Consider the following 21,407-nt stretch of genomic DNA (forward strand, 5'->3'; position numbering starts at 1 on the left):
TCACTCTATAGGAACACACAGCACTGTCCACCCTATAGGAACACACAGCACTGTACACCCTATAGGAACACACAGCACTGTGCATCCAATGGGAACACACAGCACTGTCCACCCTATGGGAACACACAGCAATGTCCACTCCATAGGAACACAGAGCACTGTCCGCCCTATAGGAACACACAGCACTGTCCACCCTATAGGAACACACAGCACCGTGCACCCTATGGGAACACACAGCACTGTCCATCCTGTGGGAGCACACAGCAATGACCACTCTATAAGAATACAGAGCACTGTCTGCCCTACAGGAACACACAGCACTGTCCACCCTATAGGAACACAAAGCACTGTGCAACCTGTGGGAACCCACAGCACTGTACACACTATAGGAACCCACAGCACTATCCATCCTATGGAAACACACAGCACTGTCCACCCTTTAGGAACACACAGCAATGTCCACCCTATAGGAACACACAGCAATGTCCACTCTATAAGAACACAGTACTGTCCACCCTATAGGAACACACAGCAATGTCCACTCCATAGGAACATGGCACTGTCCACACTATGGGAGCACACAGCAATGTCCACTCCATAGGAACACACAGCACTGTCCACCCTGTGGGAGCACACAGGAATGTCCACCCTATAGGAACACACAGCACTGTCCACCCTATGGGAACACACAGCATAGGAACACATAGCACTGTCCGACTTATAGGAAAATACAGCACTGTCCACCCTATAGGAACACACAGCACTGTTCACCCTATGGGAACACACAGCACTGTCCACCCTGTGGGAGCACACAACAATGTCCGCCCTATAGGAACACACAGAACTGTCCACTCTATAGGAACACACAGTACTGTCCACGCTGTAGGAACACACAGCATTGTTCACTCTATAGGAACACACAGCACTGTCCACCCTATAGGAACACACAGCACTGTACACCCTATAGGAACACACAGCACTGTGCATCCAATGGGAACACACAGCATTGTCCACCCTATGGGAACACACAGCAATGTCCACTCCATAGGAACACAGAGCACTGTCCACCCTATAGGAACACACAGCACTGTCCACCCTATAGGAACACACAGCACCGTGCACCCTATGGGAACACACAGCACTGTCCATCCTGTGGGAGCACACAGCAATGACCACTCTATAAGAATACAGAGCACTGTCTGCCCTACAGGAACACACAGCACTGTCCACCCTATAGGAACACAAAGCACTGTGCAACCTGTGGGAACCCACAGCACTGTACACACTATAGGAACCCACAGCACTATCCATCCTATGGAAACACACAGCACTGTCCACCCTTTAGGAACACACAGAAATGTCCACCCTATAGGAACACACAGCAATGTCCACTCTATAAGAACACAGTACTGTCCACCCTATAGGAACACACAGCAATGTCCACTCCATAGGAACATGGCACTGTCCACACTATGGGAGCACACAGCAATGTCCACTCCATAGGAACACACAGCACTGTCCACCCTGTGGGAGCACACAGGAATGTCCACCCTATAGGAACACACAGCACTGTCCACCCTATGGGAACACACAGCATAGGAACACATAGCACTGTCCGACTTATAGGAAAATACAGCACTGTCCACCCTATAGGAACACACAGCACTGTTCACCCTATGGGAACACACAGCACTGTCCACCCTGTGGGAGCACACAACAATGTCCGCCCTATAGGAACACACAGAACTGTCCACTCTATAGGAACACAGTACTGTCCACGCTGTAGGAACACACAGCATTGTTCACTCTATAGGAACACACAGCACTGTCCACCCTATAGGAACACACAACACTGTACACCCTATAGGAACACACAGCACTGTGCATCCAATGGGAACACACAGCACTGTCCACCCTATGGGAACACACAGCAATGTCCACTCCATAGGAACACAGAGCACTGTCCGCCCTATAGGAACACACAGCACTGTCCACCCTATAGGAACACACAGCACCGTGCACCCTATGGGAACACACAGCACTGTCCATCCTGTGGGAGCACACAGCAATGACCACTCTATAAGAATACAGAGCACTGTCTGCCCTACAGGAACACACAGCACTGTCCACCCTATAGGAACACAAAGCACTGTGCAACCTGTGGGAACCCACAGCACTGAACACACTATAGGAACCCACAGCACTATCCACCCTATGGAAACACACAGCACTGTCCACCCTATGGGAACACATAGCAATGTCCACTCCATAGTAACACATAGCACTGTCTGCTCCCTAGGAAGTCACAGCATTGTCCACCCTGTAAGAACACACAGCAATGTCCACCCTATAGGAACACACAACACTGTCCACTCTATAGGAACACACAGCAATATCCACTCCCTAGGAACACACAGCGCTGTCCACCCTATAGAAACACACAGCACTGTCCACACTATGGGAACACACAGCAATGTCCACCCTATAGGAACACACAGCACTGTCCACCCTATGGGAACACACAGCACTGTCCACCCTGTAGGAACACACAGCACTGTCCACCCTATAGGAACATGCAACACTGTGCACCCTATGGGAACACACAGCACTGTCCACCCTGTGGGAACACACAGCACTGTCCACCCCATAGGAACACACAGCACTGTCCACCCTATAGGAACACACAGCACTGTCCACCCTGTGGGAACACACAGCACCATGCACCCTATGGGAACACACAGCACTGTCCACCCTACGGGAACACACAGCACTGTGCACCCTATGGGAACACACAGCACTGTCCACCCCATAGGAACACACAGCACTGTCCACCCTATGGGAACACACAGCACTGTCCACCTTTGGGAGCACACAACAACGTCTACTCTATAGGAACACACAGTAGTGTCTGCCCTATAGGAACACACAGCACTGTGCACCTATGGGAACACACAGCACTGTCTACCTTATAGGCACACACAGCACATTCCATCCTATAGGAACACACAGCACTGTCTGCCCTATAGGAACACACAATACTGTCCACCCTAAAAGAGCACACTGCAGTGTCCACCCTATGGCAACATACAGCACTGTCCATCCCATGGGAACACACAGCATTGTCCACCCCTTGGGAGCACACAGCACTGTCCACCCTATGGGCACATACAGCACTCTCTGCTTTATAGAAATACACAGCACTGTCCACCCTAAAGGAGCACACGGCACTGTCCACCCTATAGGAACACACAGCACTGTCCATCTTATGAAAACACAGCACTATCCAACCCACGGGACCACTCAGCACTGTCCACCCTGTGGGCCCATTCAGCACTCTCTGCTCTATAGAAATACGCAGCACTGTCTACCCTATAGGAACACACAGCACTCTCCACCCTATAGAAACACAGAGCACTGTGCACCCTACAGAAAATTCACAGCACTGTGCAACCTATAGGAACACACAGCATTGTCCAATCTTTGGGACACACAGCACTGTCTACCCTATAGGAAAATATAGCACTGCCCACCATATGGGAACACGCAGAACTGTTCACCCTATGGGGACACACAGCACTGTCCACTCTATAGAAACACACAACACTGTTAGCTCTATAGGAACACACAGTATTGTTCATCCTATGGGAACACACAGCACTGTCTACCCTATAGGAACACAGCACTGTCCACTCTATAGGAACACACAGCACTGTCCATCCGATGGGAACACATAGCGCTGTCCAACCTGAGGCAGTGCACAGCACTTCCAATTTATAGGAATTTACAGAACTTTCCATCTTATAGGAACACACAGCACTGTCTGCTCTATAGGAACACACAGCACTGTCCCCTCTGTAGTAGCACACAGCGCTGTCCACACTATAGGAACTCACAGCACTGCCCACCTTATAAGGAACCCACAGTATTGTCTACACTATAGGGAACCAAAGCACTGTGCCCTCTATAGGAATCCATTGCACTGTCTCCCGTAGGTAACCATAGCACTGCCCCATCCTATAGGCTACCATAGAACTAGCTCCCTCTCGAGCTACCCACAGCACTGGCCCACTATAGCAATCCAATGCACTAACTTCCAGTATAGGGACCCAAAGCATTGACCCCTCTTTAGGTAGCCGTAGAATTGACATTATACTGAGTGACTTGATGGACCATTTAAGATTAACCACATTGCTGTGGGTCTGAAATCACAGGTAGGCCAGACCAGGTAAAGACGGCAGATTTCTCTCCCGAAGGATATTCCTGAACCATGTGGGTTTTCATAACAATTGTTAATGGTTGCCATGCTCACAGTGACTGAGACTAGATGTCAATTCCAGATGTATTCTTGAAACTTCTACTAAATTAGTTAACAACTGAATTTAAATTCCACGCATTGCTGCAATGGGATTTGAACGCAAATCCCTGGTGTCTTAAAGCAGGCTTTTTAATTCCGGTGAGATTACCACTACGCCACCAACATTAACCAAATACCACACACAATATTTCTGAAACCAAAACAAGCCAGCAATCTCAATAGTAAGAAAGACTTATAGATTAATAGAAATGTACAGCACGGAAACAGATCCTTCGGTCCAACACATCCACCCAGTCAAGTCCCCTCAGGATATGATATGTTTCAATTCAGAGATGTACAGCATGAAAACAGATGCTATGGTCCAACTCATCCATGCCCACCAGATATCCTAAATTAATCTAGTCCCATTTCCCAGCATTTGGCCCATATTTCTGTAAACCCTTCCTACCCATGTACCTTGTAAATGCTGTAACTGTACCAGCCTCCACCACTTCCTCAGGCAGCTCATTCCATACACGCACCACTCTCTGCATGAAAAAGTTGCCCCTTAGGTCTCTTTTATATCTTTCCTCTCTCACCTTAAACCCATGCCCTCTCGTTCTGGACTCCCCCACCCCAGGGAAAAGACCTTATCTATTTACCTTATCCATGTCCCTCATGATTTTATAAACTTCTATAAGTCACCCTTCAGCCTCCAATTCTCTAGGGAAAACAGTCCCAGCCTATTCAGCCTCTACCTTTGGCTCAAACCTAGCAACATCCTTGTAAACGTTGTCAGGACTCTTTCAAGTTTCACAACATTCTTCCAATTGGAGGGAGACCAGAATTGCATGCAATATTCGAAAAGTGGCCTAACCAATACCCTGTACAGCTGCTACATGACCTCCCAACTCCTGTACTTAGTGGTCTGACCAACAAAGGAAAGCATACCAAATGCCTTCTATACTATCCTGTCTACCTGCGACTTCATTTTCAAGGAACTATGTACCTGCACACCACGGTCTCTTTGTTCAGCAACACTCCCAGGACCTTACCATTAAGTGCATAACTCCTGGCCTGATTTGCCTTTCCAAAGTGCAGCACCTCACATTTATCTAAATTAAACTCCATCTGCCACTCCTCAGCCCATTCGCCCATCTTATATTCTCACTAAAATTCAGAAGTCACTGAGATAGAACAACAAAATTAAAACAAATGGAGTCAGAGGACATACTTGCATCTACACTATGCCTTTCACAATTTCATGATGTTTCAAAACGCTTGACAACCATTTTTTAACCAACTACATCATTTGCTGTTGTAAAATTAACACTTGACAGCCAATTTGGGCATTATAAACTCCCAAAGGCAGCAGCAACCAGGTAGCTAACCATCTGTTTAAGCTGTTAATTGAGGGGTAATTATTTTTGTGGACAACAGGGAGACTGTCCTTGTCAATGAATAAATTGTTAAAACATCAAACTATGTACCGAATGCTGGGATAATGGTTAGTGCCTGTAATTTCCCCCAACCATGAGAATTCTAAACAAAAGTCAGGCATCTAGAGCTTACCAATACAGAGGTTACCTATACAGAGCCTGCCCGTACAGAGGCTACCTACAGGAGCCTACCTATACAGAGCCCAGTCAATGCTTACATAAAACAAAGAACTGTGGATGCTGGAAATCTGAAACAAAAACTGACATTTTTGCAGAAACTCAGCAGGTCTGGCAGCATATGTAGAGAGAAAAATTGAATGAACTTTTCATATCCTTTAGGAGAAAGTGAGGATTACAGACGCTGGAGATCAGGGTCGAACAGTGTGGTGCTGGAAAAGCACAGCCGATCAGGCAGCATCCAAGGAGCAGGGGAGTCGACGTTTCGAGCATAAGCATCAGGAATAAGCCCTTCATATCCTTTGTCAGAACTCCAGATACGAGTTAACTAGAAGTGCCCTTTGCTTCCTCTTGGGAAGAGGCAGTGATCTCTACCACATAACTCTGCAGCTTCTGATTCTGGTTTGGGAACAATTATCTTTGCCTCGAATTCCCATTAAAGGAATGGCGTCTTCAAGATTACCAGAGAGGTTTGGTAAATCTGGGAATGGGAATGTTTCCACTTAGAGAGTTGGCTAAAACTAAGGGGTTATAAATGTGAGATAGTCATTAAGAAATCCAATCAATCAGTGAGGGGTAAGAACATTGAACAGACCACAACAGGTCAGCCAAGGCTTAACATTACAACAGCAAATGATGTAGTTGGTTCAAAAATGGTTGTCAAGTGCTTTGAAACATTATGAGATTGTGAAAGGCATAGTGTAGATGCAAGTATGTCCTCTGACTCCATTTGTTTTATTTTTGTTGCTCTATCTCAGTGACTTCTGAATTTTAGTGAGAATATGAGATGGGCCAATGAGCTGAGGAGTGACAGATGCAGTTTAAATTAGATAAATGTAAGGTGCTGCACTTTGGAAAAGCAAATCAGGCCAGGAGTTATGCATTTAATAGTAAGGTCCTGGGAGTGTTGCTGAACAAAGAGACCGTGGTGTGCAGGTAGGTGAGACAAATAGCATGAACGTATTTAAGGGGAAGTTAGATGAGTGTGAAAAGACCAGTGGCTCACCATCTCCTTCTCCAGGGAATTAGGGATTGCCTAATTTGGATGGCATGGTGGCTCAGTGGTTAGCACTGCTGCCTCACTGTGCCAGGGACCGGGGTTTGATTCCACTCTCGAGCAACTGTTTGCGTGGAGTTCGTATGTTCTTCCTGTAGTTGCATGGGCTTCCTGGTTCCTCCCACAGTCCAAAGATGTGCAGGTAGATTGGCCATGCTAAATTGCCCATAGTGTGCAGGCTAGGTGGGCTAGCCATGGGAAATGCAGGGATAGGGTGGATCTGGTGGGAAGCTTTTCAGAGGGTCAGTGAGGACTTGATGGGCTAAATGGCCTGCTTCTACCCTGGAGGATTCTATTCTATAAATCCTGGCTAGGCCAGTGATGTTTATTTCCCTGAATGATTAAAAAAACAAGTATTGGCAGGGTGAGAGGAAGTTAAGTGGGTGGGATTCAGGTAGATTATAAACACTAGCATTCATGAGATGGGGAGAATGGTCTCCTTTAGTCTTTATCCTGATACAAACATTCAAAATAGGACCACAGGTAGTCCATTCAGCCACTCGAGCCTGCTGACATTGAAAAAAAGATCAGAACTGATTGGTTTGTGTTTCAAATTCCACATTCCCATCTACTCCCAATATCCTTGATTCTCCTGCCTAACAAAAATATACCTACCAATGTGTCAGCAATATTCAATGACCCTATGCAGGGTGGTGGGGTGAATGAGGTCGAGTAGACATCTCCAAGGGCAGTGAGTGAAGTTTTGCCATTCTATTTGAGAATTCTTGCTGGAATTTTTGGAGACCTGAGGTTGATTTCAACTGATTTCATGGTGAAGTTCCTGGTTCGTGATTTTTTTGTCGAACAATAAAAGTCCAATTCGCAAAAAAGTTCAAAAAGTGGAAGTACTTTCTCCTAACTATTGGCTGCCCCTAATTCATTTTGTTTGCACAATGCAACGTGACCATTGGTAGGTAATGGATTTGTAATCGGAAAGGTTTGATAAGTGTGAGAATAAAGCCATAAGACATAGATGCAGAAGTAGGCCATTCAGCCCCTTGAGTCTTCTGTACCATTCAATGAGATCATGACTGATCTGACAATCCTCAATCTCCACTTTCTTGTCTTTGCCCCATAACCCTTGATTCCCCAAATGATTAAAAATCTGTCTGGCTCAGTCTTGAATATATTTAATAGCCCACCTTGACATCCGTCTGCGGTAGAGAATTCCACAGACTCACAATACTCTGTGAGAAGAAATTCCTCATCTTGCTCTTAAATGGGCAACCCCTTATTCTGACACAATGCCCTCTGACCTTGGACTCTCCCATGGAGGGTCGGTGTGGACTGGTTGGTACGAAGGCCCTGTTTCTGCACTGTAGGGAATCTAATCTAATAAGGGGAAACATCTCCAAATCTTTCTTTAAATATTCATTCATGGAATGAGGGTAGCACTGGCCAGACCAGCATTTATTGCCTATTTCTAATTGCCCAGAGGGCAGTGAAGAGTCAGCCACATTGCTGTGGGTCTGGAATTACATGTAAACTGGACCAGGTAAGGATGGTAATTCCCTACCCTAAAGGACATTAGTGAACCAGATGGGATATTCCAACTTTTGACAATGGATTCATTGTCATCATTAGACTCTTATTTCCAGATTTTGTGTGACTGAATTCAAACTCCACCAACTGCCGTGGAACTGATCCCCCGAACATTGCTTGGGTGTTTGGATTAACAATCCAGTAATATTAGCGGTAGGTAACTGCCTCCCCATTTACCCTGCCAAGTCCCCTAAGAACTTTCTAAGTTTCAATAAAGTTATTCTTCCAAAAGCCAATGCGTTTAGGTCCAACCTACTCAATTGCTTATTATTAGTCTAAATGTTTCTAATGATTGTAAAGATGAATTGGTCATTCATAAAGTTGTGGATAGTGGCAGTGTTTCTACCTCTGTGATAGGTCTAAGTTCAAATCCTGCCTGTCCAAGACATGTATTGTAACATGTCTGAGCAGCTTAGCTTAAATAAATAAATAAATTCCATGATGAATTCAGAAGAAATCTCTTCATTCAGACAGAGGGGAGTAAGTGGAAACGGTCCACAAGGTGCAGTGCAGACTGATAAAGCAAATTGTATACCACACCTTTAGGACAAGCCAGAACACTTTATAACCAAAGACCTCCTTTAGAAGTGTAGTCAGTATAGGAAACGTGGCAGCAGATATCCGTTTAGCATACTCTCACCAACAACAATACAGGTATAGCATCGATGGGATCTTCCATATTACCTTCAAAACAGACTATTCTCAACTAAATGCCATTTGAAACGAACTCCGAAAAAATAATTTGAAAGGATCAAACTTTGAGTCACTCAATAAATGTCATCGTTCCGGACAATTAGTTATTTCCAGAACCAGGCAGTTTCAGTGTCAGAGGCTGAGGGGTGACCTTATAGAGGCTTATAAAATCATGAGGGCCATGGATAGGGTGAACAGACAAGGTCTTTTCCCTGAGGTGGGGGAGTCCAGAACTACAGGCCATGGGTGTGAGGTGAGAGGGGAAAGATTTAAAAGGAACCTGGGGGCAACTTTTTCATGCGTGTATGGAATGAGCTGCCAGAGGAAGTGGTGGAGGCGGATACAGTTACAACATTTAAAAGGCATTTGGATGGGTATTTGAATAGGAAGGGTTTAGAGGGATATGGGCCAAATGCTGGCCAATGGGACTAGGTCAAATTGGGATGTCTAGTCAGTGCAGATGAGTTGGACTGTTCCTGTGTTGTATGACTCTATGACTGCATAACATGATGCTCCTGAAAATTCCCCATCATAAGTTTTAGTGCTGGTTGTGAAAAGAAAATGTTTTGGATGTTTCAACTGACTAAGATGATAAATAATGTGTCAGCTCTGACACAGCAGAAGCACTCCCATATTTGAGTCAGAAGATAATGCGCTTAAGCGTCACTCTTTGTACAGGATCTCGGCTGACACTCCCAGTCCTGCACCGAGGGAATGCTGCACTGTTTGTCACATGAGATAGAGGAGTAAAGCCTCACTCTACCCTGAGTGGTGAAGGGTTTTTGTCGTGATTGGAACAAGGTCAGTCAGGTGGACCTCATAGAATATGAGTTCCCTGATAAATCTCCCTATTAGGGGGCGGCATGGTGGCACAGTGGTCAGCACTGCTGCCTCACAGCGCCAGGGACCTGGGTTCGATTCCCGCCTCAGGCGACTGACTGTGTGGAGTTTGCACGTTCTCCTCGTGTCTGCGTGGGTTTCCTCCGGGTGCTCCGGTTTCCTCCCACAGTCCAAAGATGTGCGGGTCAGGTGAATTGGCCGTAGTGTTAGGTAAGGGGTATGGATGGGTTGCGCTTCGGCCGGTCGGTGTGGACTTGTTGGGCCGAAGGGCCTGTTTCCACACTGTAAGTAATCTAATCTAATCTGTATAAAGTCCTCAAGTCTGTACAGCCTTTCCTGCCAACCATCCCCTTGTATAACATTCTGAAGCCACTTGAACCATTCCTATGTTTGTAACCTCGCCCAATGTCTCCCCTGGTCAATCTTGATCTCTCAAGATTAAAGTAGTGCGGGAAAAGAAATCCTGATGAAGGGATTTTGCCTGAAACGTCGATCTTCCTGATCCTCGGATGCTGCCTGACCTGCTGTGCTTTTCCAGCACTAATCTAATCTTGACTCTAATCTCCAGCACCTGCAGTACCCACTTTCATGAAATCTTGATCTCTCCCCTACATCGCTGACCAGATGAGTGGTGATCAACCATATTGCTGATTGTGAGAGCTTGCTGTGAATGGTTTGGTTTCCAACATGACAATAACCTCCCAAGCCAATTTGCCTGGCTTTGAGGTGGGGAGGCATGATGCTTAGCTGCCCAATGCTTGATTCCTCTCCTGTGAGCTCAGTAATGGCAGGAGACATTTTCGCGATGTCCTCAAAGTATCCCTGAGGAGGTCAAGCATCTACCTCCAACTCAGGGAAATCCCTGGCTTCTGATTGACCGGAATTGAGAAGGATGATTTGGGAATGCACCAACTGGTACCAAATGCATGATTGAGAAGCATTACTGGAAGTAGTCAGGGTGTTGGAGGGAGTGCACAAACCTCCCAACCAACTCATCTCCCCAACCCTTCAATCACGAAGTGCACCCCCATGTGGCAGAGTCTGAAGATTGCTTATCGGCCATCTTGTGTTCCATCAAACTGGAGTGGTAGCAAGTCATCCTTATGCACAATGAACTGCACAAGAAAACTGCAACAACTACTTTGAAAGTAGTTCTTTCTTTTATACTTTTGCAGGATGTGGGTGTTGCTAGCTGAGCCAGCATTTATTGCCCATCCCGAATGGCTCAGAGGGCAGTTGAGCCAACCACATTGCTGTGGCTCTGGAGTGAAGTTGGGTAATGACAGCGGATTTCCTTTCCTTAAGCATATCAGTGACCCAGATGGGTTTTGTAACAGTCAAAAGTGTTTACGTGGTTGCAATTGACCTAATATTTTATCGCAGATTTTTACTGAATTCAAAATCCATTATCTGCTGTGGTGGGATTTGAATCCAGGTCCCCAGACCATGACTTGGGTCGCTGGATTAACTGTCTAACAGTAATACCATTTACTAATCACCTCAAATTGGAGGTACAGGGCTTTAGGATGCCCCCTGCATCCTAAAGGTTGTGTAAGGTGCTATATAAATGCAAGCCTTTCCTTTTGGCCAATACCATGTGTAATAATATTCATATATCCACAGTTATTTTTATTGTTTATTTTGTGTAGATAATGAAGGTCGTTGAGCCAGTACTGCAACACAAGCAGCCTCAAGATGAACACTTAATCTGCTTTCGTTTGGTCATGTTGACAGAAGGAACAAACCCTAGCCCAGGATCCCATGGTAACTTGCTGCGCTTCTTCAAATAGAGCCAGGGGCTCTTTAATATCCGTCTGAAACATAAGGTCAGACAGATCCAGATTTTGATTTTTGTTTATTTTCATTTTATGGGGCGGTAGCTATCCATGCCTAATTGAGAAGATAGCCTTTGTGGTGCAGATGCAGCAATAAAAGTAAATTAAGTAATCATACAGAAATAAGAGACTATTCAACCCTTCATGCCTGTGCCGGCTCTGTGAATGAGCTGACACAATTAATTATACTCTACTCCCGTGACCCTGCAATTTTCTTTTCTTTACGTATTTACATCCAATCCCTTTTGGAAAGTTAGTCGTGAATCTGCCCCCAATCCAGGCAACATATCCCAGACCATAACTCACCCCGTGTAAAAAGGAAATGTTGTCTCATGATGATGGTTCAAAGGAAGGAGGCTGGAACGGCAGTGAAGGATGGGAGGGTTGGGTGAGCAGAGTTTGGTGCTTGTCTGGGGTGGGAAAAGATGGGAAAGAGGCCGGGGAGAAGGGAGATGTGGCAGCTCATTACATACATGGTTCCAAATGGTTGGTAAATCCAATTAGTTAAAGAAATAATGCAAGCTACCGTCTTCAAAATTGTTGGCTCTTCACTTAACACCATAAAACACAAGGAGGCAGAGAAAGAGAGGCCATTCAGCCTATGAGGCCTGCTACACCATTTAATGAGATCATGGCTTAACATATCAATTTGTATTGACAGAAATTGAAAGTGTTATTATAAAAAGCAGTTTAAGAAAATTTACTCAAAACAAAGACAATAATTCCAAGACGTCATCACTGTGTGACATACAGTATAGAACAGGAGAGAGCCCAGGCATGGCTAAATTTTAGATGTATGAGGTCAATTTCACTTCATAAAAATATTCACAAGGCATGGCCAAGCTTCATTCTTGTAGTGTTTCATAGACTGAGCCATAACAGAGACACTGATCATGTCACAAATTTAGTCAGCCAGAGGACCAGATTAATGCTCTACAGATGTGGGTTCAAATCTCAGCATGGTGGCTGGTGGTATTTAAAATTCAGCAAATTAACCTGGAATTAAAAAAGGAACTAGTTACCATAAAATTGTTGGTGATTGATGTGGAATTTTACCTGCCTTTTAGGGACGGAAATCCGCCATCCTTACCCAGTCTGGCCTTCATGTGAATCAGGACCCACGATGGTATGTGGAGTCTGCAAATGCATAGCAAGCCACTCTTGTACCTGAATAAGAAATGGTGACACTCCCATTCTGAGCATGAATAAAAATAAATAAATGGCAATTTCTAAGCTGAGTGACAACCACCTGCATTTAAATAGCAATTTGGTCACAAGAAGATGTTCCCAAGGTGCTTTGCGTTCAGGTTTTAGATTTAGATCTTATTGTCACGTGTACTCAAGTATAGGAGTGCAGAAGTTCAGAGAAAAGTGTCTAACATTGCTACACATGGCATCTCCTTATATACAAAGGTACCTAGGTACAAAGAACACAGGTACAAAGTCAAAGAAGCAAAGTTTAAAAAGTTAAGCATTACAGACCTTCATTGAATAAGTTGAAAATAAAGAAATAAGGTAATAGTTAACATTAAAGTCCCTCTTAATATAAATTAGAAAAATAAAGTTAAAGTTGTTAGGTAAGGTGACATTATGGTGACCCAATACTTAAGCTCATAGTTTCAACTGAGGGGGCACAGACCACACAGTCGATGGCAATCTAGCACAGGGGAGGCTGGCGTGTAATTGACAACACATGATTTGGCACAGCGAAGGTGAGGGTCTGAGGAACAGTTTTGGGTAAGTTTACTCCACACAGAAGCCAGGGCCAGATGCAAAACTGAAATGAATTATCTTTTTCTTACAAAAAAAATCAGGTTTTGCTTTGAACATCATTGTGACATTTCCACTTGGAAATTAGACCGTTTGGAGTACAGCAAACTTTTTATTACCCAGCACCTATGGGACCAGGAGTGGGCAGGTTGACCAAATATTCTAGATAATCAACAGGTACACAGTAAACCCTGAGCAAGCGAGACTTCAAGACATCAACATCCCTCAAAAGGTCCATGTAAAAATATCAACACTTTCTAAAATCAATATACAAACATACAGTAAGTAATCGAAATGTAATACAGGGGATATATTCTATTCTATTTTATTTACAACATAAATAAATCCGGGTGAGGTACTGGATGACTGAAGGTTGGCTAATGTGGTGCCACGGTGTGTGTGTAAAATGAGCTGCCATGGGATGTTCTCCCAGTGTCTGCATGGGTTTCTGCTGGTTGCTCCAGTTTCCTCTCACAGTCTAAAGATGTGCAGGTTTAGGTGGATTGGCTGTGCTAAATTACCCCATAGTGTTCAGGGATATGTAGGTTGAGTGTATTGGCTATGGGAAATGTGGGGTTACAGGGAGAGGGTAGGGGTCTGGGTCTGGGTGGGATGCTCTTTGGAGTGTCTGTGTGGACTTGTTGGGCTGAAGGGCCTGCTTCCACACTGTAGGGATTCTATGGAAGATTAAACAAGTGAAAAGAGAGCTGTGTTGATGAAGGTCTTCATCTTACACTCATCAGGACACATGCAAGAATGCCAAATTTCAAACAAACACAATTTATAGTACAGGAGAAAAAGACACTGATTGACTGGAATCTTGGACACTGTTTAGCTAAGGCATGGCCATGGAGAAAGCAATATGGAACTCTGTTCCCGAAGTTCCTGAGTGGCTCAAAAACGATTCAAGGTTTGAATCTGCTTGTTTTAGCTGGAAACAATGGGAATGGAGAATGATTGCATTTCACTTGCAGCAAAAGCAAATGAACCTCATTATGAGATTAAGTGATTTCCTTAAATTGCTGATTTAAAACAGGAACTAGGTTCCTAGGGCTGAGAGAGATGAAAACAAAAAAACGCTAGAAATCACAGCTGGTCAGGCAGCATCCGTGGACAGAGAGCAAGCTAATGTTTTGAGTGGAGACAACTCTTCATCAGTGATGGCATGAAGCTTGGAAGGGGCAGCATTTTGCAATGGTGGGGAGGTGGAGTGCTGGGGGACAAAGGATGTTGATGGTTCAGATGAACAGATTAGAATGTGAGAATGCCAGAACAATGGTGTGTCTACCTGCCAGACTGGAAAGAACAGACAGTCTCACTGGAGTGGAGGGAACAGAAAGGGGACAAGGGCTGAGACATCAGAGCTGGGGAGAGCTCGATGATAGGGAATGCTTTTAACTATAGGACTGGAGCAGGACTGCAAAGTGTTTCTGTGGTTTATCTGACAGACTCTCCATGCCTTACGTCAGAAGCTCGGGAATAATCACAGGAACACTGGCCATGAAACTTGACTTGTCAGTTCTCTCCCAACAATTCCACTGCTTGGAAAGTTTGGAAAGTTTAGCAAAAGGGTCACTTGCTGAGATGAGGCGGAGAGGAGCATGTTATCCGTCACAACATTTGTTTTTCTAAAGCCAATTCTGTGGCCAGCAACCACCAGGATTATATTTGTGTGGATCTACCCTGGTTACAAGATGTGTTTCACCACACCCTGTTACTATGCTGCGTAATATACCAAAACAGAGTTCCACATTTCACCACATTGAGTTCTGAACAGGCTATTCTCAATATGAGAAAACACTTGTGGTACACAAACTGGGAATGGGAATCCAAGTTTCAAGTTTAATCCAGTGTCACATGGAGATTGATATATTGTTAAGGAGCTGAAAACCATAGGTCATTGTTAGAAGCTGAAGGAACAATGAACTGAAAGTCAAAGATATGCACTTATCCTAAAACTTTCCCAATCTTGGGATATCTTGGAACATTTGAAGCTCTTTCGAAATGTACAATTGAGCCTTCCCAAAAATCGGCACAGGAGAGTTTCTCTCCGAGGCCTGGAGCAAGTTGTCTCACACAGCTCCCCATCATTTACCTTGTTTTCCACACAATGCACCTCTACAATTCCACTCTGCCACTAGCTTGGCCTCACCAGGGCCTCAAGTGTTTCCTGCCACTGGGAAGTTTCAGGATTCCCATTGTCAGCGCAACATTTCAAGGCCAGCTGTGCCTCTTCTTTTTCTCATCCCACTTGTGGGATGGAGGCATCACTGGCTATTTCAGTATTTATTGCCCATCCTTAGTTGCCCTTGAGAAGATGAGGGTGATCTGCCTTCCTGAATTATTGCAGTCCATGTGCTGCAGGTAGACGTACAAAGCCCTCAGGGAAGGAACTCCTGGACTTTAACCCGACTGTGAAGGAATGGTAATATATTTCCAAGTCAGGATGGTAAGTGGCTTGCAGGGGAACTTGAGAGGGTGGTGTTCCCATGTATCTGCAGTCCCTGTTTTCGAGATGGAAATGGTTGTGGGTTTGGAAGGTGCTGTCTAAGGAGCCTTGGTGAGTTACTGCGGTGCTTCCTGTAGATGGTACACATTGCTGCTACTGAGCGTGGGTGGTGGAGGGAGTGGATGTTTGTAGATCTGGTGCTAAGTAAGCGGGCTGCTTTGATGGTGCCAAGCTTCTTGAGTATTGTTGGAGCTGCACCCATCCAGGGCAAGTGGGGATATTCCCACACACTCCTGACTTGTAGATGGTGGACAGGCTTTGGGGAGTCAGGAGGTGAGCTACTCACTGCAGTATTCCTAGCCTCTGCCTTGCACTTGTAGCCACTGTATTTATGTGGCAAGTCCAGCTGAGTTTCTGGTCAGTGGTTAATCTGGTTAATAGCTGGTAGTCAGAAATAGCCCTTCACAGTGGATGTGGTGGGAGGGAGACAAGAAAGGAAAGCCTTGGAGGGCAGATGGGTGGCATGGGAGAATATTACATCCGTAAATTACAGCTGGCACTTTAAATCATCGCTTGTCTGATCAACCATCCTTGTAGCTACAAGAATTAAGCTACAGAGGCTATCTGTCCTGAGTACTCTCTCCCTAAAGGCTGGTAGTTAAAGTTAGCTTTTATTGAAGGAAAGGTGAATAAATAGCAAACACAAAAGCTGCATTTGCATTTGGGGAATAAACAGAGGCTGCTGGTCTTCAGAGCAGCAAGAAATTTACAGTCAACGAATAGTGACTTCACCCAGCTCATATCTATTGGAAGTGGGTGTCAGTTGAGTCCTGTCTGGCTTATTGCACCAGTCTATCATGGTGAGAGCAATATTCCTCATCTCCATGTTCTCATCCTCCTCCTCAGAAGACCGCTGCTGCTCTCCCAGCTCTTCGGCATCCATCACATTCCCTCTGTCATGCCCCAGTTGTGCTGAGCAGGATCTTGGGGCACACTGGATCTGGAAGGATCCTTACTAGCGAGCCCAATCTCCATGTTGTGTCATGGAGTCATCAGCCACAGTTGTACAGAGTAGGCCCCGTCTCCCAGCAGCCATCTTTGTAAGGTGTCATGAGATGAAGCAGGAAGCTGAGGTATTGAGGATATGGACATCATGGCACCACTCAGGGTACTTGGTGCAAACTTTGAAGTTGTGGTATTGATGATCACAAATGATTGTACGTTGACCGAAAGGAATTGTTTTCAAATGTTGCAGTCAGCCACGTTATGACATGGTGCTCTCAATGTGATGTGTACTCGGTATGTAGCTCCTTGCTCCTGAAGAATCTATTTCCCTGCCCTCGTGCTGTCTGAGGAGACACTGGATTCTCTTCGTGGGTTGTAAGGTTGCCTCTGCTTCACAGAGATGGCAAGCATTAACTTACAATGACCCATGACATGGTCAAGACTATATCTGACACAGTAGGTCACTGCATGTGGTTCATGTGCAGAATTCTGTGAATACAGATGTTTCTGACCTGGACTGTGTAAGTACTTGATAAGACAATGCAATTCCTTATAAACTGATCAAAGGCGTGGACCTGGTTCCCTGTCACATTGAGCTATAAATTTTGGATGACCAATGCAATGCTGCTATCTTGACCGGTGTGGGTACAGTACATGCCATATCCAAGGCAGAGTTGCAGGAACCTGACCCGATGCTAAAATGCCCCAGGAGGACGTCCAAAAAAAGAAGAACAGGTCTATGTTCTCGGACTCAGAGGGAAAGGGATGTAATGATTGTAACAAGGTCAGCCAGATGGGCCTCATATAATCTGAGTTCCCTGTTTAGGGCTGTTAATCTGGTCCAGTAAGGGAGCCCTGGCTGGCAGATATAAACAGGAGTGTCAAAGGTTCTGAGAGCTGGCTCTGAGGGAGCTGGATCACTGTCTCCACGTGTAAGCAAAGGGTGGCTTGGTAACGGGACACCGGAGTTATTTCAGGTACCAGTAACTCTACTGCACCTCTGATCTCCTACCGTCCTTGTGAAATATGGTCTCTGCTGCATACATTCCCTTCTTCTTGGCACCATTTCCATCTATTCATGTGACTCTTCCCCACCACCAGCCTGTCTTTCACACCCCCACGATGTTATCAGCAATAGTACCACCATTTCCCAGCTGCTTTTAGTTCTGATGAAGGGTCACTGGACTCGAAATGTCAACTCTGTTTCTTTCCCCACAGATCCTGCCAGACCTGATGAGTTTTTCTGGCATTCTCTCCTGGAGTTTTGCTCCTGGATTCCCGTGCCTGCATCATACACCTGCTCTATCCTTCATATCATCCAAAATTGCTCAGGTCTTCTTCATCTATCATGGCCTGCTCCTCATTGACCTACACTGGCTCCCAGTTAGGCAATGCCTCAATTGTAACATCCCCAACCTTGATCTGTAGCCCCTCCATGGTCTTATTCCTGCCTATCTCTTTAGCTTTTTCTAGCACCAATAACTCTTCTAAAATCTCTGTGGTCATTCAATTCTGGCCTCTTGAACATCCCTGATTTGATCGTTCCACCGTTGGTGGCCATGCCTTCAGCAGCTCAGGAATTCTCTTGCTAAAGCCCGACCGCCCAGGAACACAGGAACAGGAGTAGGCCATTCAGGCCTGTTGAGCCATTTGGTGAGGTCATGCCTGATCTTTGGCCTAACTCCATATCACTTAATACTGTTGCTCAACAAATATCTATCTATCACAGATTAAAAATTAACAACTGATCCAGCACCCACTGCCATTTGTGGAAGAGTGTTCCAAACATCTCCCACCTTTTGGAGAACTCTACATTCAATTATAGAACATAGAACATAGAAGGATACAGCGCAGTACAGGCCCTTCGGCCCTCGATGTTGCGCCGACCGAGTCCTACCTAACCTATACTAGCCCAATAACTTCCAAATGCCTATCCAATGCCTGCTTGAATGAACATAAAGAAGGAGAGTTCACCACTGATACGGGCAGGGCATTCCATGAACTCACAACCCGCTGTGTGAAGAATCTACCCCTAACATCTGTCCTATACCTACCACCCCTTAATTTAAAGCTATGTCCCCTAGTAACACCTGACTCCATTAGCGGTAAAAGGTTCTTAGTATCTACCCTATCTAAACCCCTAATCATCTTATACACTTCTATCAGATCTCCCCTAAACCTTGTCTTCTCCAATGAGAACAGCCCCAAGTGCCTCAGCCTTTCCTCATAAGATTTTCCTACCATTCCAGGCAACATCCTGGTAAACCTCCTCTGCACTCGTTCTAAAGCTTCCACATCCTTCCTATAGTATGGCGACCAAAACTGCACACAATACTCCAGATGAGGCCTCACCAGAGTCTTATACAACTGCAACATGACCTCAGGACTCCGGAACTCAATTCCTCTGCCAATAAAGCCCAGTACACCATATGCCTTCCTCACAGCACTATTTACCTGGGTGGCAACTTTCAGAGATCTGTGTACATAGACACCAAGATCCCTCTGCTCATCCACACTACCAAGTAGCCTACCATTAGCCCAGTAATCCATCATCTTGTTATTCCTACCAAAGTGAACGACTTCGCACTTAGCTACATTGAATTCCATTTGCCACATTTCCGCCCAGCTCTGCAACTTATCTATATCCCGCTGTAACCTACCACTTCCTTCCTCACTATCCACAACTCCACCGACTTTTGTGTCATCCGCAAACTTGCTTACCCAGCTTTCAAGTCCTTCCTCTAGATCAATTCTGTTCTCCCAGCTACAGGAAGGATGTTATGAAATTTGAAAGGGTTTAGGAAAGATTTACAAGGATCAGGGTTGGAGGGACTCAGTCATAGGGAGACACTGAAAAGGCTGGGGCTTTTTTCCCTGGAGCATCAGAGGCTGAGGGATAACGTTACAGAGGTTTATAAAATCATGAGGAGCATGGATAGGCTGAATAGACAAGGACTTTTCTCCACAGTAGGGGAGTCCAAACAAAAGGGGCATAGGTTTAAGGTGAGAGGGAAAAGATTTAAAAGGGACTTGAGAAGCAACCTTTTCACACAGAGGGTGGTGTGTGTATGGAATGAGCTGCCAAGGGAAGTGGTGGAGGCTGATTACAATCTTTAAAAGGCTTCTAGATGGGTACATGAATAGGAAGGATTTAGAGGGATATGGGCCAAATGCTGTTAAATAGGACTAGATTAATTTAGGATATCTGGTCAGCATGGACGAGTTAGACTGAAGTATCTGTTTCCATGCTGAACAGTGCTATGACTCTATAACTTAAGCCCTGGTGTCCAGATATCATTCTTGTAAAACTACGTTGTACTCCATCCAAGGACAATCTATCCTTCCTAAGGCAGTGTCCAGATCTGCTCAGCAGTGGTCCAAGTGGGGTCTAACCAGGAGGTTTGTATAACTGCAGCAAAACTCTGCATCCTTGTACTCCAGCCCTCTCAATGTAAAGGCCAGCATTCCATTAGCTTTCTTGATTATTTTCTACAGCCACTCATGACATTTTAAAGATCTATGCACCTAAATCCCCCAAGTCACTTTGGACATCCACCTATATTTAACCTCATACCATACAATTCTTCCCTCCATTATGACACTCCTTACAACCTACCTCTTTGACCATGCTAACAAAGGTGTACATAGCTTGGTCGCAGATCTACTGTCTGTCTGTCTCTCTCAGGACATTTCAATGCTGCAAAAGCACTAGATAAATGCAGGTTGTTGTTGTTCAATGGAGCTAGTTCAATAATTAACTGAAGATGTCCAATAATAGTGTTTCAAAGAACTTTCAAGATACCTCACTTTATAACTCATCTCCAACCTCCAAAAGGAGGGTTTAACAGAAATGTCCGCACCAACCCCAATCTTTAATTACTTTCAGCTTTCTGAACAGTGGGTAATTTTCACGAAATCAGTCCGATCACTTCTTTTTGACTTTGAAGGAACACACAGGTCACAGATGTCAAGCCTCCCTTCTCTCCCCAAACCCTCTGGACAACATGAGACTTCAGCATCAAGGGCATGAAGGCATTGTTCCTTGTTTCATGATTACAATAAACGCAGGTCAGGTTACTGATTCAAGGGAACAGGAACGGGTTTTTAATCGGTGAGAATGTAATCAGTCTCAGGATGTGAGACACAAGGGCAGACTTAACCCCTGTCAGGATCTGATTACCGTTGCATTTTGACTTCTGTATTACTTGAAAACTAATTTTGATCTCCCACCCTTCCCTTTCAGGGCCCCAAGTCACTCAAAGTCCATAAGGAGAAACGATTCTCATTCAACCTGAACTGCTTACAC

The sequence above is a fragment of the Hemiscyllium ocellatum genome, chromosome 33 (assembly GCF_020745735.1).
Source record: "Hemiscyllium ocellatum isolate sHemOce1 chromosome 33, sHemOce1.pat.X.cur, whole genome shotgun sequence".
NCBI lineage: Eukaryota > Metazoa > Chordata > Chondrichthyes > Orectolobiformes > Hemiscylliidae > Hemiscyllium > Hemiscyllium ocellatum.